This window comes from Theropithecus gelada, chromosome X, assembly GCF_003255815.1.
Source record: "Theropithecus gelada isolate Dixy chromosome X, Tgel_1.0, whole genome shotgun sequence".
Lineage (NCBI taxonomy): Eukaryota > Metazoa > Chordata > Mammalia > Primates > Cercopithecidae > Theropithecus > Theropithecus gelada.
Genome location: NC_037689.1, coordinates 34,819,330 through 34,840,527, shown reverse-complemented (window position 1 = coordinate 34,840,527; position 21,198 = coordinate 34,819,330).

Sequence of the window (21,198 nt, the reverse complement as noted above, 5' to 3'; positions counted from 1 at the left end):
ATCTTATGCACCTGTGATTCCCCATGGGGAGAATATACCCTGAGTAGCTGCTGGTCCAGAGAGAATGAGGAAACACATGAAGCGGGCCTAAAACCAATGTGCAGCCTGGAGGCAAGCTCTCCTAATCCTGGATGATTTCAGCCAAACTACAGCTGACCCATAGACCTGTGCGTGGAAACATGACTATAAGATCCTGAGAACTGGAGATCGTTTGTTAAACAGCAATGACTAATTAACACGTTCAGTTTCAATGCACCCCTAACGTGGAGTCCCAGAATATCCATAGTAAGCAATGGATTTTACATTCCTTAGGTGGTCTCATGAATATTCATTCTTACCACCAAGCTTTTCGTAAGGATTGTGCAGTTATTAGAATTCAGTAAGTAGTCTTCATTGTGCCTTTTATAAGCATCCTTTTATAAGCAGGTTCAAACAATTCATTTCCCATGGTTGAAGACAGGAATAAAACCAATTGCTTATATCTATCACAATATATGTACGAGAAAGAGGAAAAATTTTAATCCAGTTATACAAAAATTTTAAATCAAAAGCAGGTGACCCAGAAAGAAAACAAGAAGGGAAAAACTTGCTTTAGTCATGCCTTTTGCCTAAAGTCTACCTAGCTTCCTACTCCTAGGCTTAGGATTTTTCATGAAGGCTGATAGAAGCACGGGGCTCAAACCAGTTCTAGCTGATGCCAAAATATTACAGAGAAAAAGGCAGCAGGAAGCAAGGCAAATAGAAGACAAGGAAGAGGAAAAAAATTAGGTTTCTCTCAAGCCTCTCAGATTAGTCATTAACACCAGTATTTTATCCTTTGGCCATTATAAAAGTTAATTTTAATCAGATTTAGTTATCCTAATTTCCAAATCATTTTTCATGCTTCCATTATTCTCTATGTCTTTTATGGTATTTTAAGATGGATCTGATGTGAAACCCTACTGTTTGGGCATCTGTAACTAAAAACACTCTGACTCCATAGAATTGAAGTTATTTTTAGAATACTGAAAATTCCCCTGGTGCAACAGACATAGTGATGATCATAATATTTTGAAAAGAAAGTGTCTGGTTGGGTTGTATGTAAGAGAAGGGCACACACACACACACACACACGCACACATACATACACGGACCAGAAACAAGTGGCCAAACACCAGGACTCAGATTTTTTTCCCAGTATGTATTTACACAAAGAGTCTTTACGGTTGTTGAGATGGATCTACTAACGTCAACAGAGTCTTTATTAAGATTTTTCAGACCACTGATGAAAGATATAAAAATGATTAATAAATCAATTATAAAAGCTTTTTAGATTATATTTTAAAAGAAAAGCTAATCTTATTCAAACTGGCAAGCATTGTTATTCAAGAGAATAAAGCCTTTTTAAACCACCTTCTGGTGGCTTTTTAAAAAATACTTTATTTGAACTCTTGTTCTCATAGTAAGTTGAAACTTTTATCATCGTAATAGTGTAGAAATAATTCTATTCCCCTTAACTTCTCCTATATTCCTGGCAAAGTATTAGCTTTAGTGAAGTAGTCAAATAAGTTCTTTGTCAACCCGAAAAGCAAAACTCTTGCTTTATTTGGTGGGGGGAGAAAAACTCTGCTAAATAGTTGTTTCTGGGCTGGGTGCAGTGGCTCAAGCCTGTAATCCCAGCACTTTGGGAGGCTGAGGCGGGAGAGTCGCTTGAGCCCAGAAGTTTGAGACTCGCCTGGGCAACAGGGCAACATAGAAAGAGCCTGTCTCTACAAGAAATAAAAATGAACTAGTCAGGCATGGTGGCATGTGCCTGTGGTCCCAGCTACTTGGGAGGCTAAAGTGGGAGGATTGCTTGAGCCCAGGAGGTCGAAGCTGCAGTGAGCCAGGATCATGCCACTGCACTCCAGCCTGGGTGACAAAATGAGACCCTGTCTTAAAAAAAAATAGGTGGAGTTAGCAATAGAGAAGGTTCTAGTAGTATATCATCCAGTACCAACTCCTGCCCCTGAAGTGGATTGATCAGGAAGCATAAATGCTCCATGGCATACTGGGCCCTTCTAAGGCAACATGTTCACATGGTCATATGTTTTTATAACATTTGCAAAACTAATCAATCTCACCCACAATTAGGTAAGACTACTGTCTCTTCCCACTATGACTTCCCTTCCTTGTATTGAGTGGCGTTGAAGATGGCCATGGCATTTTTGAAATATGCCTAAGGTGAAGTTGAGTTAAGAACAGTTTGGGTTTAGTGGGATATATTTGTATTTCATATTTAAGTTATTACCAGCCATCCTGATGTAGGAATGGCTTTCAGGAACACCGCTACCATCTACTGTGATGTCTCACTTGGAATCACAAGGAAAAGGCGTAGGGCCAGAGGCCATACATTGTAATGTGTATCATTGTGCCTAGCAGCACTAGCAGTATGGGGTGGTAGAAGAGAAACAAGATTTGAAATATAGACGGCCAAAAGCTACTTTGTGAAAAACCTCTCCCAAGCATGAGCTATATGGAATTGTAAGCAGAAGATTTAGTTCTCCATGACCTCAAGTCAAAATAGAAGTTCTTTCCCATCAGGAATAGACTGTGATACTCAACATATCCAATTATAAACTCATTACACAGTAAAACTGTTATAAATTATATACACTAATATATGTCTATTTTTTAATGAAATCATGAGAAATTATTCTGACATGGAGAAATAAATTGTAATTGAAAGATTCTTTTAGACCATAACAAAATTAATAATATTTGAAGAGGAAGAAATAAATTTTGAATAGAGACTCTTGGATTGCTTACTAATCCAACTAATAAAAATAAATTTATAAATTTATTTGAAGAAAATTAAATTTCTTGCCAATTTGACAAGAAATACTAATACTGACAATGATTAACATAAAAATAATACACCACTAAACAAGGACATCAATGACAAATTCTGTAATGGATGTCATTAGTTCAAAGATTGTGATTAGTCATTGTGTAAGGAAATTTAAAATACCTTGAAATCTGACAGCTTATACATGAAAAAAACTTGATAGGTTCTCCAAATTCAACAACAAATTCTGCAAATTTACCACATGGCCAAAAATGAATTAGGAAGCCGAAAACCAATTTCTTTTCTTTTTTTTTTTTTTGAGACTGAGTTTCACTTTTGTTGCCCAGGCGGGAGTGCAATGGCGTGATCTCCACTCACTGCAACCTCTGCCTCCTGGGTTTAAGCGATTCTCCTGCCTCAGTCTCCCGAGTAGCTGGGATTACAGGCGCACAGCACCATGCCCAGCTAATTTTTCTATTTTTAGTAGAGACAGGGTTTCGCCATGTTAGCCAGGCTGGTGTCGAACTCCTAACCTCCGGTGACCCGCCCACCTTGGCCTCCCAAAGTGCTGGGATTATAGGCATGAGCCACTGTGCCCAGCCAGAAAGCCAACTTCTAAACTATCAATAATTTTTTTTTTTTTTTTTGAGACGGAGTCTCGCCCTGTCGCCCAGGCTGGAGTGCAGTGGCGCGATCTCGGCTCACTGCAAGCTCCGCCTCCCGGGTTCCCGCCATTCTCTTGCCTCAGCCTCCCGAGTAGCTGGGACTACAGGCGCCCGCCACCTCGCCTGGCTAGTTTTTTGTATTTTTAGTAGAGACGTGGTTTCACCGTGGTCTCGATCTCCTGACCTTGTGATCCGCCCGCTTCGGCCTCCCAAAGTGCTGGGATTACAGGCGTGAGCCACCGCGCCCGGCCCAATAATTTTTTAAAACATTTTATCAGTCATGCTAGATAGAGGAAAGAATGAATCTATTCCTGTTACCAAAAAAAAAAAAAAATCACTGTCATTTGAAGAGGTTACCAAGGAAGATTTAGCTAAAAAATGTAGGAAAAATAGTATAGAGATGTGTTAGGGAATTAATATGCTATGTTCTAGATTTTGTGATGCTTTGGGTTATTTGCCAGCTTGTTTAATAGTTGTAATTTGTTGTTATTTTTTTCCTCATTGTAAAATACATATTTGTATTTTTTGTACCTAATTTTGAATTTGTAATGTAGTATTTTTTTCTTGAAGAGGACCCTCAAAATCATATAAGCTTCAAGCCTACAAAATCTGGAATCTCTGCTTCCTTCCCTCTCCCCCTTGATGTAGGCACAGGCATACACACACACACACACACACACACACACACACACACACACACACTCTTACATCATTACTACTCCCCCACAGTTTTGGTAGTGAGTTTTGTCACCCACAGAGGCAGACATTAGGCCTCTGGAATATCACCTGACCCCAAGGGAGCTCTGGTTCATTGAGCCCTCAAGACAGAACTGGAGAAAACCAAAGAAACTATTGCCACTGTGGAGAGACCCCTGTGAGCAATGGCGGGATTTGGTCCAGAAGGTCTCTAGGGAACATTCCTCATTTTCAATCATGGGCACCTCAGGAGCTCTGTTTCTGGGATGTCTGGTGGAGTGAAGTTCTTTTGACTCTCAAGGACCCCATGGAGGATATAGAATCCCCAATGGGTCCTCTAACAAACACCACTTCCCAGCATCTTCTGGGCTTTTAAGGGCAGCGCAAGCACCATGGCTCCTTTGAATAACTTTAGGCCCCTACCTCTAAAACCATCTCACACTGGAGAGTGAGTAGCTTCTCAGTCCCTGGGGAACATCAGCAGTGAGGAGCCCCCATGGGTTCTCAGGGGAGCAGCAGTTGAGTGGTTGCTTTGCAACAAACTGTCCCAAATCCCAGGGAATCCAAGGGCTGGCTTCTTGTGTATGAAATGCAACTCAAGGTAGTGAAATAGCTTTGCAAACACATGTTAATTTGCAATGGGCCACACATTACACTTGGGTTAGGAGGTACCCTAGGAAGAGGAGATGTTGAACAGGCAGTGAACACCCAGCAAAGTTGAAGACACATGGTAGGCACACCACGAGACGTGATTTTAGATCTCATACTCTCCCCATCCACACAGGCTAGCCCAATTTTCAACAGGGTTGACCTTGATGCAAATCTCACCGCCTTTCTCAGTTTCCCTGTGAAATCAAATCAAACATGGACAAGTTACAGTTTGAGTGAAGATCGGGAGTAACAGGGAGGCATCGCATCTACCACACACTGAATTCCTTTGAAAATGTGCTATAGGTTTGTGTTTTCCTTCGAAAGTTTTCTTCCAGCCCCAGCTGCCACTTCTCTACCCTCTCCTGACTCCAACCCTAAGCAGCCTCAGCCCCATTGCTCCTCCCTCTCCCTTCCTTGAAGTGAAATCTGAGTACTGGTGTACTGAGCCTGGGGACTTCCTTCTCTACCCTCTCCTGACTCCAGCCCTAAGCAGCCTCCCCTGACTCCAACCCTCTCCTGACTCCAGCCCTCTCCTGACTCCAGGCCTAAGCAGCCTCAGTCCCATTCCTCCTCCCTCTCCCTTCCTTAAAGTGAAATCTGAGCACTGAGCACTGAGCCTGGGGACTTCCTTCTCCTAGTGAACTTGACAAGGCTCCTTTTCAGCTTTTCAACTAAGATAGGTCTCTCCCAACATAGGAACGTTAGTACCAGTTGCTAAAATGGTAACTGTTTCTCCATCTGGCTACCTAGATAAAATGAAGAAGAATACTGCTATTTTACCACAGAAGTCATGACTGATGGTGTCCTCTCTGGCAATATATATCACTGCAGCTCTCTAAATAGGATTTTTACTTTCTCAGATCAAGTTGAAACTTAATTTTAGTGTTTTCTCCATGCAGGCCCATTAAAGGAAATTTGAAAAATTCATAAAAGTTGAAAGAAAAGAAAAATGAATCGGCATCATTCCACCCCTCACATTACTCACGGTTCACATTTTTCTGGCTTTTCTCCCAGATTTTATATTCACTCAGCTAAGATTTCTGTTTCTTTGTTTATCAAACCTACTTCTATCCACACTGTATATACATGTCTGTATATTGCTTTTTAAATATAGAACCTAAATATTTTCCATGTTATTCCATAGATCTCACAGTATCATTTAAATATTTACATGACCAAGCCTCAAGTATGTAGTTCATTTTGGCTTATTGTATTAGTTTCCTATGGCTGCTGTAACAAATTACCACAAACACAACAGCTGAAAAACAACACAAATTTATTATCTGACAATTATAGAGGTCAGCATTCCAGCATGGGTCTCACTGAGCTGAAATCAAGGTGTCAACAGGGCTGTACTCCTTTCTGGTGGCCCAGGGGAGAATCGTTCCCTTGTCCTTTACAGCTGCTAGAGGCCTCCTGCATTCCTTGACTCGGGGCCCCTTCATACATCTTTGAAGTCAACAACATTGCATCTCTCTGTGCCTTTCTCCCATAGTCACATCTTCCTCCTTCACTTTTAAGGGCCCCTGGGCCTTAAAATATATAGTTTGGATCTCACATTGAAATGTAATCCCCAGTATTAGAGGTGGGGCCTCGTGGGAGGTGATTGGGTCATAGGGGTGGATATCTCATGAATGGTTTAGCACCATCTCTCTTGGTATTGTCCTTGCGTTTGTGAGTTCTCATGAGATCTGGTCGTTTAAAAGTGTGTGGCACCTCTCCCATCTTTCTCTCCTGCTCTTGCCATGTGAGGTGCCTGCTCCCACTTTGCCTTCCACCACCAGTCAAAGCCTCCTGAGGCCTCCTCCACCAGGCTTCCTGTAGCGCCTGCAGAACCATAAGCCAGTGAGATCTCTTTTCTTATAAATGACTTGGTCTCGGCCGGTTGAGGTAGCTCACACCTGTAATCCCAGCACTTTGGGAGGCCAAGGCAAGAGGATAACTTTAGATTAAGAGTTTGAGACCAGACTGGCCAACATGGTAAAACCTCATCTCTAATAAAAATACTAAAATTAGCTGGGTGTGGTGGTGTGTGCCTATAGTCCCAGCTACTCAGGACACTGAGGCAGGAGAATCACTTGAACCTGGGAGGAGGAGGTTGCAGTGAGCCAAGATCGCACCACTGCACTCCAGCCTGGGCGACAGAGCGAGACTCCATCTAAAATAATAATAATAATAATAAATAAATAAATGACTTTGTCTCAGGTGTTTCTTTATAGCAATGTGAGAACGGTCTAATATAGGCCCATTCAATAATCTCCCTGATTAGCAACCGAATTCCATCTGCAACCTTACTTCCCCTTTTCCCTGCCAAGTAACATATACACAGAATCTGGAAATTAGGTTGTAGACATCTCTGGGTGGCTCTTGTTCTATTATTATAGAATGATAGTGTTCCACACATCTGTAAGTATTCCACACTTATCTGTCTCTCATTATTGAGCTTTTAGGTTGTGCTGTCTTATTATTGAGATTTTAGGTATCTCATTTTAATATGATATACAATTTTATAATAAATGTCATTGTTCATTTTACTTTTTCCTTATTAGGTAAACCAATCTTTCTTAGTTACAGGTCTTTTCTCTCTTAAAGGGGCAAATTATAGAGAGTAGAGATGTTCTGAGCAGGTGTTGGCACTGAAAGTCATGTAATTTAGCAAAAATAATACTGGAATTCTAGTCCATACCCCTCCTCCAACATTTACTAGCTGAGCAATTTTGGACAAGTCACATAATGCATTGGACAATTTTCCTTATCTGCAGAAAGGGAAAGCAGCCCTTATCCAGGCATTATCACAAGGTCAAATGAGATTATGTAAACTGTGATGTAACTGTATCATTAGTGGTCATAGTGGTGACTATCATGACTATGATAATCATTTTTTTAGTCTGAATATGTTCATATATGATAATAATGTAATAATTGAAACTACATCAGAGAGCATGGCCTTATTTTTTTTTAATGATTTCTGGTAATAACATACCTCAAATCATTTATCTTGTCTAAAATGAGAAGGAAAAATCAGAAATATTATTGTAGTAGGAATCAGGCTGAGAAAGAAGGCTTTTTAAAAAATTTTAATTATAATTCCAAACTATGCTTCCCCTCTTCCCTTGCTCCCTGCAGCCACCCTGGCGTCAGTGTAGCCTTGCCATCAGCAGGGCAGTCTCACCCCACGAACTTCACATTTGTTATTTCACCTTCGTGGAATGTTCTCTCCCAAACATCTGCTTGGTTCCCTTCTTGTCCTTCTTTGCTGAAACATCTCCACAAACATTACATCCCTGGATCAACCGATATAAAGCTGCTCCACCACCACCACCCTGGGCATTCCCAACCCTCTTCCCTTTATTCATTTTTTTTTTTTTCTCTATATCACCACTAGGGTCTAAATTCCACAAGGGCAGGGATTTGTGTCTGTTTTATTTGCTGTGCTGTGTTCCATGCCTAAAATGGTCTGCTATATACTATGCACTTAATAATTGTTTTAAATGATTGAACTGATTTTAATGCAGTCCAAGAAATTCATCCAATGGGCTAATGGACTCTTTTTAGCAGTAGTTTTCTCCATTAAGTCATACTCTTCACACTGGTTTGGACAGCAACAGGCCTGTGGGGAGAGCAGGCAGATGCAAAAGAGTGTGCACATTTATGAAGCTTTTATCAGAAAAACAAATGCCCAAGATGACCATTTACTCTGATTTTTAAAACTGAGGTATAAACAGAGAGCCATGGACTGAGCATGGTGGCTCATGCCTGTAATCCCAGCACTTTGGGAGGCTGAGGCAGGAGGATTGCTTGAGGCCAGGAGTTTGAGATCAGCCTGGGTAACATAGTGAGACCCCCATCTCTGTATAATAAATAAACAAAAATTTAAAAAATGAATAAGCAGAGAGCCATGTTGTGTAGTTTACAGTGGTTGGTTTGGAGAAAGAACAAAGAAAGAAGGCATAAATGAAGACTTTTGCATAGAGATAAATCCAGGTGGATACGTCACTCAGTCCTGTGAAGCTGTCCTTGTGACCTTTGGTTGAAAGCTGTTGTCGTCATTAGGCACACCTTGGTTTAATGTTGAAAGGCAGAAATGTAAAGAAATTGGTATTTAATCTGTAAGTATAGTAGAAATCCACTGAGGTGGTGAGCTAATCGAATCTCAGCACGCCCTTCACGCATCTACAGCAGGAAAAGCCTGTGTTAGAGAGAGATGAATACCACACTGAGTACTTTAACTTTATTCATCTTTATGAACTTTTCATAAACTAATTTTAATTGTCCTTTACCCACAAGCAATAAGGACTCACCACACCCCTGCCCTGCTTAGACATGCTGTTATTTTACACTCATGCGTTTGTGACTCTTGTCTAATTTTATTCCCCCTGTTCAGAAAAATAGAACAGCTGTTAGTCCCGGCTTCCTGGCTGTTCTCTCAGCTTCCCCTTCCTTCCTGTCCTTCTACTCCAGGCCCATGTTATTTCTCTTTAAAGCAAGTTTTCAAAACATCAAGGTAGATAAAGATCTAGGAATCATAATTCTTGTATACTCCTTAAGCACAATGTTTTTTTTTTTGTTTTTTGTTTTGTCTTGGATCCCATATCCCTAACAATGAAACTGTGCCAAGAAACCATTTGGAAAGTAAAGCCAAGATATATCCCTGTGCAACTAGCAGCAGATAAACAGCTTTCAGTTTAATCCTAATGAGAATGAGCAAATGGACACCGATACTTGGCTTAGTATTTCACCAGCATAATCCCTTTCCCATGCAGTGAAACTCTTCTGTGACCTATTTGTGTGAGTATGTGTGTGTAGATATAGAGTAGTCCCCCTTTATCCATGGGGGATACATTGCAAGACCCCCAGTGGATGCCTGAAACCCTGGATAACACCGAACCCTATATGAACTGTGTTTTCCTACACATACATACCTATGATAAAGTGTAATTTATAAATTAAGCATGGCAAGAGATGAACAATAACTAAAAATAAAATAGAACAATTATAATGTACTGTAATAAAGTTAAATAAATGTGGTGTCTCTCTCTTTCAAAATATCTTTTTTTTCTCTCTCTTTTGAGATGGAGTCTCACTCTGTCACCCAGGCTGGAGTGCAGTGGTGCAGTGGTGCAGTGGTGCAGTGGTGCAGTGGTGTGACCTTGGCTCAGTGTAACCTCTGCCTCCTGGGTTCAAACAATTCTGCTTCAGTCTCCCAAGTAGCTGGGACTACAGGTGTGGGCCACCACTCCTGGCTAGTTTATGTATTTTTAGTAGAGACGGGGTTTCACTATGTTGGCCAGGCTGGTCTCCAACTCCTGATCTCAAATGATCAGCCCACCTTGGCCTCCCAAAGTTCTGAGTTACAGGTGTGAGCCACTGTGCCCAGCCTCAAAATATCTTATTATACTATACTCATACTTATTTTCCAAACTTGGTTGAACATGAGTAACTGAAATCATGGAAAGTGAAACCCCAGATTATTTTGTATTTATTCTCCTAGGACATGAGGTGTTTAATTCTGGTAGTATTTAGAAATTTCTAGAAAATCCATGTGAATGTTCAAGTGAATGGAAGTATATGTCACACTTGTCTTTGGTGAAATCATGAGTGTATTGGAGGATTTCCACTCACAAAGATCGCCTCTTTCAACCTAAATGGTAACACAACTGCCAGGGAAAATGTGGGGGGATTTTAATCCAGGTGCTCTCACCCAGCCCCGTTTCAGTGGACTCCAGTCTTGCATACCAATTTAGAATGGTCAAGCTTCAGCTCTAGGGTTCAGATGAGAGTAGACACAAAGGGGCATCTTGCGTCCAGTGCCAGTTCAGGACATCCAGTTTGGGCCTGAGTCAATTACTGATGGGGAGAAGTTGGCCAGTTCCAAGAGAGTCCTATAATTAACTATCAATTAATGTGGTGGGAAATTTATATAGAGACCAGAATATGGAACTGGGAATCAGGATCAAAACTTCATTTTAAAGATTCTAGATGTGAGACTTCGTCAGCAGATCCAAAACAAGGTTGGTGAGACCAGGGGCAATCTATGGGACAACTAGCTAATATTTCAGTTTGGGGATAAAATTAGGCTCACAACTCTGAATATTTGGAAACTAGATTTGATTCTTCTCTGAACGATAAAATTAGCTTGAGGGGATTACTGAAAGTGAACGATTCAAAGAAATACCAAGGATTCACCAACAAACAGGACTTCGGGAAATTCAAGATATCTGATTAAATTTTTGGAAAATCTAGAAAGTTTATTTTATGTTGATAACCAAAAAAAACCATTTTTTTTTTTGCTAGTGGTTTTTAATTTTTTTAATTATACTTTAAGTTCTAGGGTACATGTGCACAACGTGCAGGTTTGTTACATAGGTATACATGTGCCATGTTGGTTTGCTGCACCTATCGACTCGTCATTTACATTAGGTATTTCTCCTAACACTATCCCTCCCCCAGCCCACCACCTCCCAACAGGCCCTGGTGTATGATGTTCCCCTCCCTGTGTCCATGCGTTCTCACTGTTCAACTCCCACTTATGAGTAAGAACGTGCAGTGTTCGGTTTTCTGTCCTTATGATATTTTGCTGAGAACAATGGTTTCCAACTTCATCCATGTCCCTGCAAAGGACATGGACTCATCTTTTTTATGGCTGCATAGTGTTCCATGGTGTATATGTGCTACATTTTATTTATCCAGTCTATTATTGATGGACATTTGGGTTGGTTCCAAGTCTTTGCTATTGTGAATAGTGGTGCAATAAACATACACACACGTGTCTTTATAGTAGTATGATTTCTAATCCTTTGGGTATATACCCAGTAATGGGATTGCTGGGTCAAATGGTATTTCTAGTTCTAGATCCTTGAGGAATCGCCACACTGTCTTCCACAATGGTTGAACTAATTTACACTTCCACCAACAATGTGAAAGCATTCCTATTTCTGCACATCCTCTCCAGCATCTGTTGTTTCCTGACTTTTTAATGATCAGTATTCTAACTGGCATGAAATGGTATCTCATTGTGGTTTTGATTTGCATTTCTCCAATGACCAGTGATGATGAGCATTTTTTCATATGTCTGCTGGCTCCATAAATGTCGTCTTTTGAGAAGTGTCTGTTCATATCCTTTGCCCACTTTTTGATGGAGTTGTTTGTTTTTTTCTTATAAAATTGTTTAAGATAAAAGAACATTTCTTATTCAGCTACATCTCTCCTTGAGTTCCTGGTTTGTGGGCAACGGTAAAGAAGGGGTGGTCTGGAAGTAAATCTGGATTCACAGTAAGTAAAAATAATCCACACCAATTCTGAGGGGAAGGACCGAGTTGAGTATTTTCCCAGTCAGTATGGTTCACAGACTCATATGGTTCAGGGCTCATAAGAGCTATGAAAAATAAGGTACAAAGAATAAGGAACATAAAATATATGAGGAATTATCTTTCTCTTGTCTAGTTAGCCTGACCCCTGTTGGCCTCTCATTAAGAAGGAAATCTTAGTTATTAGTGTTTTCCTGGAAGATGAACATTTTTTCCATTAAATTCTTTTATGTTATCCAAAAGTCTACATAAAATAAAAATGATATATATTTATGGGATTAAAGACTTCAGAAAGTCCAGCAAAACTATTTCCAGATCTCAGCTCTTCCAATAACAATCCAGTTTTATCTCAAACCTACAGGGCCATAACTTTTATGTGCAGAAAAGGTTACAGGAGTTGCCTAACTATTGGCAATTAAAGATTTTGCCTGCCTTCACTTGGCTTATTTTATTACAAGGAAACTTAGGGTGAGTTTATTGGGAGGCTGTGCTGGGATGGCCCTAGAATGGAAACACTGTCGGAGAGAAGAGCTCTGGGGGTGTCTCCAGATCTGCAAAGGGACAAGCCCATCAGTGGTAGAAATTGCTAGCAAAGTGAATCCTTATTGATCCTTGTGGTTGACTCAGTCCTTGGACTGCAGACGTCTTGTGGGAAGAAATACCATTTGTGGCAGTTAGTGTGGGTGCTGTTGACTAAATTTCCTCCTGCTGCCCTTTGGGTACCCAAAACACTAAGGTTCAGAGCTGCCAAGGGCTTTCCCCAACAGTATAAACTCATCCACTTTCATTCCTGGCTTGAAGGATCTTGATACAATAGAAGTTTTGGGTTCTTTCCATATTCCTCCCTCACTCCTCTGCTATGGCCCAGCTGTCATTGTGGGGAAGCTAGAGGTGGCACAGCTGGGAGTCTTGTTTCAAAATGAATTTCAAACTGTGGCTAAAAACCCACATGAGACTTCAAAAAATAATTTTTAAAACAAGCTAAAAAAATTCTAGTGAATTCTTCTTACTCATGTCCAGCTGCCTCTGACTCAGGTAAGCAAGGGCTCAGGTCTCATCTGCCCCTGCCACTGTCTGTCTGTCCTTTGATGTTGGCTTAGTTGTTTGCCCTGTGACCTCAGCTTTCTGATGGATTCAAGAAAGGTTTGAACTTGCAGTTTGTCTGGCTTTTTTTTTTTTCTTTCTTTAATCATTTTAAGCCCAGACCATCTGGCTTTTTGATGTTATAAGGGTGGGAGCCACGCTATTCCTTTTTTTTTTTTTTTTTTTTTTTTTTGAGATGAAGTCTTGCTCTGTCACCCAGGCTGGACTGCAGTGGTATGATATCTCAGATCACTGCAACCTCCACCTCCCAGGTTCAAGTGATTCTCGTGCCTCAGCCTCCCAAGTAACTGGGATTACAGGTGTGCACCACCGTGCCCAGCTAATTTTTAAATTTTTAGAAGACACAGAGTTTACCATGTTGGCAAAGCTGGTCTCAAACTCCTGACCTCAGGTGATCCGTCTGCCTCGGCCTCCCAAAGTGCTGGGATTACAGGCGTGAGCCACTGCCCCCGGCCTAGAGCCACGCTATTTCTAACTCCCACATCTCGGAGAGGGAACTGGAAGTCTCCTCCATAGAACCTAACAAAATGGAAATGTTTGTCTATAGGTCTCTGCATCAAGACACTGCCAAGCTATGGACAGCAGGAACTGTGGCTCCTCCTGTGTATCCCCAGCTACATTGTGGTACCAGGTACGTAGTAGGTGCTCAGGAAAAATGCCTGGGGCTTTTTGCTGCATTTTCATTTTAAGTAATCCTGTTCTCCCTTGTATTTCTGGGGCTAGCAACATTGGCATCACCTGGGAGCATGTTAGAAATGCACATTTTTTGCCTCCACCCCATCACTGAATCTGGAAAGTGAGGGGGTGGATGGGACCCCACAATCTGTGGCTTAACAAGCCCTTCAGGTGATTCTATTTGAGAATCACAGGTCTTAGAGAAAGATAAGATCTGCAGTTGCTTCTTCTTGCCCTTTCAGGGCTAATGCTGTGAGGTTTCAGGCGCTAGCCCTGATTTCTCACCCCTGGACACAGCCTAGACTTTCTCAGCTACTTTGTACTTGCCCATGCAGTTTCCCAAACCCTGAATCAATGACCTCAATTTTACCTCCTCCCAATTTAAGTGAAAGTCAGTGGCAATCAGTAAGCTTAAAAAAAAAAAAAAAAAAAAGACAGCCGTGGGAGCAGTGGCTCATGCTGTAGTCCCAGCACTTTGGGAGGCCAAGGTGGGCGGATCACCTGAGTTCAGGAGTTTGAGCATAGCCTGACCAACATAGTGAAGCCCCATCTCTACTAAAAATACAAAAATTAGCCAGGCGTGGTGGCACACGCCTGTAGTCCCAGCTACTCGGGAGGCTGAGGCATGAGAATCGCTTGAACTCAGGAGGCGGAGGTTGCAGTGAACCAAGATCGCGCCAATGCATTCCAGCCTAGGCCACAGAGTGAGACTCCATCTCAAACAAACAAAAAGATGGACTTTCAAAATCTAGCCAGTGGTTTTTCAACCTTGGCTGCATATTGGAAGCACCTAGGGAGCTCTCAAAAACAAAACAAAAAAGGCTTCACACCAGTTAAATTATAATCTCCGGGGATGTGGCTTTTTGCTTGTTTGTTTTTTAGCTCTGCAGGTAATCCCATGAGCCAACAATCTTCCAGAGAATCAACACTCTGCTTCTGGCTTGGTAGAGAGACTCTGCCCTTAATTTTTTTTTTTTTTTTTTTAGTAAAATAAACCTAACCTCAACATTGGCTTTTTTTGGAGTAAGGCATTTCTCTCTCCCAGCACCCTCCACCCCACATCATGTGTGCCCTCTCCATGTGTGACCATGAAGGCAGAGATGGGGCTGTGTGTCAGTTCCGGGCACACAGCTGTGGAGCTGACTGACTGCTCTCTAATATCCCATCCTGGCTGCACCAGAAAATGATCTGTAACACACTAAGGCGGAGGGGGTCCTCCTACGTTCTGTCTTTGGGTTTCAAGAGCAAAGAAAGTGCATGCATTCTGTAACTGCTCATTACCCTGGATTCTGTGTCATGGAGAGGTAGAGAGAAGGTTCTGACAAGTAAGGCATTTATTGGAGAGTGAGTTTTCACTTTTAATAAACATCCAGCCTATTGCCTGGGCAAGTCAGCCAGCTTTGAGGCAGGTGAACTAGGTCATTGTTTCTGCTAAACTTTTCAGTGCAAAAGCAGCTCTCCTGTTAGAGAGCAGATCTGCACATCTTTGCAGAAGCTGAGTGACACATTGGCACATTCTCCAGCTCCTTCCTTCTGATAGTTCCTAGCAGGTATGCACGAAAAGAAGTGTGTGCACAGGATGGGGACCAACACAGCTTGACAGCTGAGACCACTAAGCACCCTATCCTCCTCCCGTAACAACTTCTGCACCCTACCCTGCTCCAGCTTTACCACCAAAACTCTCCTCTTATGCTTCTGAAGTTGGCAGGACAGCAGCCTTATCTCCCACAGCTCCATGCAGCTCCATCATCTGTGCATCCTTATCTATATAGCACCATCTGGTCCTATGCAGCCTGGCCCCCTGGGCACCCACCAGAGCCATCATATGGTCCCACGACACCTCTGCAGCCTTGCCTCCTATGGTTTCCTGCAGCTCTGTCATCTAACGGGCACTTTCCACCTCCATGAACTCCCTCACCCGCAGCATCTCACTTCCTCTGATAATCACAGGCAGAATCAATCTTGTTTTTCTTGAGTCCAGTAGTAGTACTTTATACATACTGTGTATTCTAGAACTTTTCTCACTTTATTATAATTATTTGCTTGTAGTCCTTTCTCCCTTAATAAACTATATGTTCTTGGCCGGGCACGGTGGCTCAAGCCTGTAATCCCAGCACTTTGGGAGGCCGAGATGGGCGGATCACGAGGTCAGGAGATCGAGACCATGCTGGCTAACACGGTGAAACCCCGTCTCTACTAAAAAATACAAAAAATTAGCCGGGCGAGGTGGCGGGTGCCTGTAGTCCCAGCTACTCGGGAGGCTGAGGCAGGAGAATGGCATGAACCCAGGAGGCAGAGCTTGCAGTGAGCTCAGATCCGGCCACTGCACTCCAGCCTGGGCGACAGAGCAAAACCCCGTCTCAAAAAAAAAAAATAAAAAAATAAACTATATGTTCTTTGCAATCTAGTTTTTACTCATAAAAAATATAAATCCAGAGCCAGTAAGCAACTCATTAATGCTTATTGGTTTGATTTCAATACATATTAAAGTTGTCTTGGTTGATAGTTTGGAGTTGGGTGGAGGAAAACGGTAAGCCCAACTTTGAGGACAACTAAGGAGTTTCTGGGGAGCCCATGTAGGTGGAAAGAGGCCATCACAACGGAATGGTGTGGTCTGCAAAGGTGGACAGCTGTTGGGTGAAGATGGTGGACGATTGTCCAGCATGGCAGTACCTAATGGCAACAGAATGTGAGCCACAAATACAAGCCAAATGGAATTTTAAATTTCTAGTGACCACATTTTAAAAAATAGTAAAAAATGGCTCACGCCTGTAATCCCAGCACTTTGGGAGGCCGAGGCGGGTGGATCACGAGGTCAGGAGATCGAGACCATCCTGGTTAACACGGTGAAACCCCGTCTCTACGAAAAATACAAAAAATTAGCTGGGCGTGGTGGCGGGCACCTGTAGTCCCAGCTTCTCGGGAGGCTGAGACAGGAGAATGGCGTGAACCTGGGAGGCGGAGCTTGCAGTGAGCCGAGATCACGCCACTGCACTCCAGCCTGGGCAACAGAGTGAGACTCTGTCTCAAAAAAAAAAAAAAAGTAAAAAAAATTGGTAGAGTTAATTTTAATAATGTATTTTATTTCACCTAATGCAGTTGACCCTTAAACAACACAAGTTTGACTTCTGTGGGTCCACTTATATGTAGATTTTCTTCCACCTTTGCCACCTCTGAGACAGCAAGACCCACCCCTCCTCTTCCTCAGTCTAGTCAACACGAAGATGATGAAGATGAAGACCTTTATGATGATCCATTCCCACTTAATGAATAGGAAATGTATGTTCTCTTATGATTTTCTTAATAACATTTTTCTTTCTCTAGCTTACTTTATTGTAAGAATGCAGTATATAACGTACAAAATTTTTTTTTTTTTGAGATGGAGTCTCGCTCTGTGGCGCAGGCTGGAGTGCAGTAGCGTGATCTCGGCTCACTGCAAGCTCCGCCTCCTGGGTTCATGCCATTCTCCTGCCTCAGCCTCCTGAGTAGCTGGGACTACAGGCACCCGCCACCACGCCCTGCTAATTTTTTGTATTTTTTGTAGAGATGGGGTTTCACCGTGTTAGCCAGGATGGTCTCAATCTCCTGACCTTGTGATCTGCCCTCCTCGGCCTCCCAAAGTGCTGGGATTACAGGCGTGTGCCACCGAGCCCGGCCACAAAATATGTTTTAATTGACTGTTTATGTTATTGGTAAGGCTTCTGATCAACAGTATGCTATTAGCAAAGTTTTTGGGGAATCAAAAGTTATACTTGAATTTTCTACTGTGCAGCAGTTGGTGCCCCTAACCCCGTCGATGTTCAAGTGATAATATGTGAAATATTATCATTTCAATATAATCAATATGAAAAAATCAAGGTATTTGATATTCTTTTACCTTTCTGTATGAAGACTTTGGAATTTGGTATGAATTTTGCACTTACTGTTCATCTCAAGTTGGACTAGCCACATTTCAAATGTATTTCAAAGCCACATGCAGCTCACATCCACCATATTGGACAGCACAGTCTAGAGACCGAGTAGACTGGGAGAAGGCCAACTCTTCCTTCTGTACCTTGGGGCAGGGAAAAAAAAAAAAAAAAAAGCCAGGTCCCGCCTAAAAGGCCCCAGGTTTACGAAAAAGGAGGGCCATGCCAGAAGAAAAGACTGCCACTAACAGGGGTGCCATGTAACAAAGCCGTTCTTTTAATGAGCCTCCCCACTCGATGCTGGTTTTATACCACTCAGTTTCATTATCCGTGTTATTATGGGATAATAACACGCAGGTGTTGCAGATAAATGACCGGGCCAGCAATTTATGAGGGGCCATTCATCTTAGCCTCATGGCAGGACTAAAGGGGAAAATAGACAAGTTCATCCTTACAAATCCAATTAGAAGCAGTAAGTGAAGATCTTCCTGTAGCAGGACAGGGAACATTCGAATGTCAGACGCAGTTCAGAAGAGGGAGAAGGTTAAGCATACCCCGAAGCTTTTATGTGGCGCACAAAAGTTCAGCTTCTTGAACATGGAATTTTCTGGAAAACACAAGGGGAAAGCCTGAGCTAACATCACCAAAAGGAAGCAGCAATTTTTCGGGGAGATTTTCTCGAACAATCTATTGCAAAATAACCAGCCACTTAAGGGAAACACTGTATATTTAAGTTATTTATATTCCTGCCTGTGTTTCCGGACAAATAGCAAAGGTATGTGGGAGGAAGGGGAGCCAGGAAAAGCAAGGGGACAACAGAGACTGTTCACCTCTCACTGGTTCAGAAAACAAGTGAGTGTCCAGAGAACACAGCTCTGATCTGGAGACTGACCTCAAGCATTGGGAGACCCCTGTTCAGGATATCTTTTTCAGGGTGAAAGCACAGAAGGAAGTATTGTTTGGTCTTGCAGAACTGTAATAGCAAAACCCTGCACCTGCTCGATCCCTCAGATCTGCTTTCTAGATTACTCAGGGATAGATAAATTCTTAAACTGAAGCAAAACAAAATGTACACAACCTTAAGTTGTTTTCAATATTTAAGAAAGTTCATCCAATAATTAAAAGGGCATCATTCTAGGCAACTGGCTCACCCCTTTGCATTTCTAGCTAATAACTGCCAAACAGCTTTGTTAAAGAGTTGTCAAAATATGGAACGACTCTAGGTATTTTTAGTTAAGGAGACTTTTTAAAAATAAGATTTTCATTTATGTTCTCAGTCACCTTAGTATTTCAAGCCATGCCTAACTAAATAAACCTCCATAAGGTTTGAGATACGAATGCTTTAGATCAACATTTCAGACTACACCTACCCAGTACCTATTTTGTTGATAGACTCCACGCTTCAGAGCCAGATAAATACAAAATAGCACATAAAATAGCAGACCACAGTGCAAACAGCAGCCTGAATGCCTATACTACAATAAAGAGATGAACGTGCCTTATAATATCTTCAAAAAAATGAAATACCTTTTAAATCAGAAAAAGCCACTTAAATACACACTAGGTGATTGAAAACACATAGTTAATGACAAGGAGTTTTGTGAGATAAGAAACCAGAAAACAAGCAGGCCGCTGACCTTGTAGGACCTAATGGCTTCTTTTAAAATAAAAACATGAAAAGATCTTTCTTCCTTTTTTGAGCAGAAAAAAACAAAAAGATTCCTTTGTAAACACACACATACACACCCCAATGTCAGAACTATATCAAGGGACCTAGCTGTTTAAATATTTTATTGCCAACAAATTTCACAGACAAGTACTTCTCTCCCTCATGGAGGTTAAGGTTTCTCCTTGGTTGGATATTAGAACTTGCAGGGTGTTTGGGCTTTTTCAGGTTGTTATGAAATAGCTACTGCTCCAACATGGGTCTTTGTGATTGACTTTTAGGCACAAGTTAAGCTGCCTCATTGATGCAGGAGGTAGAAATAAATTATTTAGGCAGATAGGGTAAAAGAGTCCTCGGCAAGGCTTTCCTTCTAACAAAAAGCAGCCAAGAAATTATTCTCTTTGAACAAAGAGCAGCCTGAAAAATCGAGCTGCAGACATAGATAAGCAAGGTGGAAGCTTGCACAGGTGAATGCCAGCAGTGGTGCCAAAAGAAAAGGGCTACCTGGGGGCCAGGTATGTTCAACATGGAGGCTCCATCTTCCCTTTTCTTTGTCACCATGTGTACAGTAAAGGAACAGGCAACATGGCGCCAGACAGGTAGCGGACCCATCTGCGTAATAAAAAGATCAGGGTGTGGGTGGCCAGCTTTTCGTGCCCTATGCAAATGGCACACCTAGTCCTAACCAGTTTTTCGTGCCTTATGCAAATGGCACACCTGGTCCGACCAATCTTTCGTCCCCTATATAAATCAGACACCACTTTCTCAAGTTCATCTATAAAACACACTACGTTTCACAAAAAAATTAGCCAGGCGTGGTGGCGGGCGCCTGTAGTCTCAGCTTCTAGGGAGGCTGAGGCAGGAGAATGGCGTGAACCCGGTAGGCGGTGGAGCTTGCAGTGAGCGGAGATCACGCCACTGCACTCCAGCCTGGGCGACAGAGCGAGACTCCGTCTCAAAAAAACAAAACAAAACAAAACACTACATTTCACCTCAGAAGCAGAAACCCATTCAGGACCCCTCTCTCTGCAGGAGAGAGCTCTTCTCTTTCTTTCACCTATTAAACTTCTGCTCTTAAGCTCACTCCTTGTGTATCCGTATTCTAGTTTTCCGTGACCGTGAGACAATGAATCTCGGGTATTTACCCCATACAACAATGCTGCTTCATTATCATTTTGGAAAAGCCAGTTTTCTTTCCTAGTTTGGCTCTGGGAAATGGTGGGCCGGTTCAGTCCTCTGTCTCGTGGGTTCCCCATGGGATGAGGATGGGAGGGCTGCTTCCATTGTGTGCTAGTTACTCTTGTAATCCCCAAGACTCCCACCAGCCCATTACCACACAGGTTAGAGGCCGCAGATGTTATGTACCTTTCCAGATTCCTCTTGTAATTAATGTTGTGGAAAAGCTTTTCTGAGGCTATGGTTCCTAAAGGGAAGTTAATAGTATGTGTTACAAAAAAATAACTAGAAGCAGGAATCTGTGAAAGGATTAGAATAGCTACATTGATAAATCTGGCCTCTCTTTTTCATTCATCACATCTGCCATGACTGGCTCCCATGTCGACTGTTCATGACTCTTTTCAAAGTATCATTTTCAAAAAGTTAAAATCACGGCTCAGGTCAAAGGTTTAATTCAATTAATTAATGATGGAACCAATGAGACAATAAAGGTATCTCAAAGAGCATTGGAAATTTATAGACATTAAAAAAGAAGAGTGTTTGA